Below are 2,789 nucleotides of genomic sequence, written 5' to 3'. Positions count from 1 at the left end.
TAGCATTAATTGAAACAGTACGTGCATTGGTGTCATGGTTGCTACAGCATACTGACTATAGTACTTCTCAGAAACTTTTATAAGCTTGACTGGTGTGGTCAGTGTTCTGTGATCTCCAGCCTAGCAAATTAATTCAAGCAGTAAGGATCCGCTTGCCATTAAGCATCCATAAGCTGTCTTGAGCAACGAGGAAAAATTTCTCAGTCTTTGTACTAAATAGCTATAGAAGAAGAAGAAGAGAAGAGATTGGATTCACTACCCAAGGGAGCCTCAGAGTGGCTTACAAACTCCTTTCCCTTCCCCTCCCCACAACAGACACCCTGTGAGGTAGGTGGGGCTGAGAGAACTCTGACAGAAACTGCTCTTTTTCAAGGACGACTCTGACAGAACTATGGCTTGCCCAAGGTCACCCAGCAGGTACAAGTGGAGGAGTGGGGAATCAAACCCGGTTAGAGTCCAAAGCACTCAACCACTACAACCAAACTAGCTCTATAGCTTCATCCCAACAAGATGCAGGTGCTACTGGGGGCCAGAATCACTGATCAAGGACTTGAGGTATCTCCTGTTCGGGATGGCGTTGCACTCCCATTAAAAGTGCGGGCTCACAGTCTGGGAGTGCTGCTGGCCCTGGCCTTGCTGTTGGATATAAACAGGTGGCAGTGGTGGCCAGGGGTGCCTCTCACCAGCTCAGGCCCTTCCTGGGTGAGAAAGATCTAGTTACCATAGTGCGCGCCCTGGTAATGTATAGGTTAGAGTACTGCAATGTGCTGTACTTGGAGCTACTCTTGAAGACTGTCCAGAAGCGACTTTTGGTACAGAATGCTGCAGCCAGAATGATTGGAGTGGGTCGCAGGGACCATATCACGCCACTCTTGTTCTACCTACACTGGCTCACAGTTTGCTTCTGGGCCCAATTCAAGGTGCTGGTATTGACCTTTTAAAGCCTTATACAGCTTGGGGCCAGTGTACCTGAAGGACTGCTACATGGGTGGCCGCCTGAGAAATGGCCTTCTTGATTGTGGCACCAAAATTACTGAACTCCCACCCCAGTGTCTATCCCCCTCAATCTCTGTCTTCCGCTAGCAAGGGAAGACTTATTTGTTTCATCTAGTGTACCCTTACTGACCTTCCTCATTCGCTGTTTTTAACTGTTAACTTTTAAAAACTATACATACTTATAAAATCTGATTTTCAGTCTCTTAACTGTTCACCGCCTTGAGGGCCCTAATTGGACAGAAAGGTACGACGTAAATTTTTAAAGTAAATATAGGTCCCGGTCACACGTGCTGGAAAACGTGGGGGGGAGGAGGCGCGGTGATTTGCGCCGTCGCAATTTGACGCGCCCCAACGTGATCAGACGCGACGGCGTTATTTCCATCGGCAGGTGTTTCCGGCGCGCTCCAACCAGGAAGCGGGGACGCGAGAGGAGCGCGCTGGAGCGATCACACGGAGAGCGTCTGGCTGCAGCCCGTTGCAACCAGTTGATAGTGGATTTTCCCGGGTACTTTTGAACTCCGCTTCTTTGGCTGACTGCTACGGGTTGCTGACGGGTGCGGGACGCTGGCCAGGATCGCCCCAGTAAAATCCGTCCGGCATTTGTGAGTATTCCGTGACAAATTCTGCGTGTGATCGGGGCCATAATGAATTAATTAACCGAACTAAAAATCTCTCTGTCTTGGTCTGAAAACCACCTACTCAAACTAGGGTTTTCGACTCCAATTTAAACAGCAAACACAAACCATAAGTTTGTTTGATATTGTAACTCTGCCATCCAAGAGGATCTGGGAGGAAAGAGTTAAGAGAATTCCCTCACTCGGGTATACTTGGCAGTTGGACCGACCCTCTTGTCGGTTAGATGTTGAGCCTCTTTGGCCGTTGCTTGCCTTCTACTTCATCTCATATAGGACCTCTTCTCTCTCTTACCTGGCCTTGGAGGTGTAGCAAGTTAACCTTTCTGGAAGTTAATTGGTTCATAATAAGTTCAATGTGCCTTCATGAAGATGTCATTGTGGCGTTCTGGCTTTCAGGGGAAACAGTTTTACCTTTAAAACTACACTGACCTTCACTACACTGTGTACCTAAACTTGGTAGATTTCTGCTGCCACCAGGAATAAAAAATTCCAAATCTCTCTCTCTTCTGGTAGTATGACCCAGGGGTCTGGACACTTCAGAGGACTATGTGGCCTTGAGGAAGAACTGTACTGATTGCTGGGATAAGCTTAAATAAAAATTGATTTATTTAATAAAGAACAAAATAGGTTTCTGGCTATTTTGAACTGTTACTGAAAAAAGGAACTTGTAAATATAACTGGCAAAACTTGGTGTTATAAACAGTCACACAGACTTCACTCTGACAGGCGTATCTCTCTCACACACACACACACATATATATATATAGCCCCACTAGGGCTGCCAAGCCGCGGCGGGGGATCCGCACGTCTTCACAGGATTCCTGCCGCGGGGGACAGCGATACGCGTTGCACCGCCGTCGCCAGGATGTGACGCTACGCGTTGCTCTGGCAACGGGACTCCAAACAGCTCCATTGCCAGAGCGACGTGTAGCGTCACATCCTGGCGACGGCGGTGCAACGCGTATCGCTGTCCCCCGCGGCAGGGATCCTGTGAAGACGTGCGGATCCCCCGCCGCGGCTTGGCAGCCCTAAGCCCCACAGGCTAAGCTCTTTGTCTTGGGCACACAAGATGAACATTTGTCTAACCACACAGTTTGGACTGCCCTGATGACGGGACCACCGTACCACCGTGGTCCCAACACGACCGACGCTGGGAGG

The 2,789-nt window shown here is 49.2% G+C and overlaps 1 protein-coding gene across 1 annotated transcript in view; it reads right to left on the bottom strand.

Moving 5' to 3' along the window:
* MGME1 (mitochondrial genome maintenance exonuclease 1) overlaps positions 1–2,789 on the bottom strand; it is a 14,074-nt gene that overhangs the window by 461 nt on the left and 10,824 nt on the right. The window lies entirely within an intron of this gene.

Source organism: Gekko japonicus, unplaced genomic scaffold (assembly GCF_001447785.1).
Source record: "Gekko japonicus isolate JY-2015 unplaced genomic scaffold, Gekko_japonicus_V1.1 scaffold3496, whole genome shotgun sequence".
Lineage (NCBI taxonomy): Eukaryota > Metazoa > Chordata > Lepidosauria > Squamata > Gekkonidae > Gekko > Gekko japonicus.
This window is presented reverse-complemented; position numbering and strand designations above follow the sequence as displayed.